The 238-nt window shown below is 41.2% G+C and overlaps 1 protein-coding gene across 1 annotated transcript in view; it reads right to left on the bottom strand.

Moving 5' to 3' along the window:
• The window catches only part of LOC119582221 (lactosylceramide 4-alpha-galactosyltransferase-like), a 32,876-nt gene that overhangs the window by 7,863 nt on the left and 24,775 nt on the right, over positions 1-238 (bottom strand).

The following is a 238-nucleotide window of genomic DNA, read 5'->3' on the forward strand; positions in this document are numbered from 1 at the left end:
ATTTTCACCTTGCTTTATTTCCCTATCTACGGACAGGATATATGCACACTACACTCAAAGGTTCTTAACACCCATTATTATTTCAGTACATGCTTTTTGACTTCAGTTCATGAACATCGAGGGGATTTGGACCTGCTCTTCCAAGAAATCACCCCCACCCCCTTACCGTTCCGAAGGCTGATATGTTCTCTTTCAAGCGTTTTGCATCTTAAAGAACATTTCCCCTTCAACGATTTTC

This window comes from Penaeus monodon, chromosome 15 (genome assembly GCF_015228065.2).
Source record: "Penaeus monodon isolate SGIC_2016 chromosome 15, NSTDA_Pmon_1, whole genome shotgun sequence".
In the NCBI taxonomy this organism is placed as follows: domain Eukaryota; kingdom Metazoa; phylum Arthropoda; class Malacostraca; order Decapoda; family Penaeidae; genus Penaeus; species Penaeus monodon.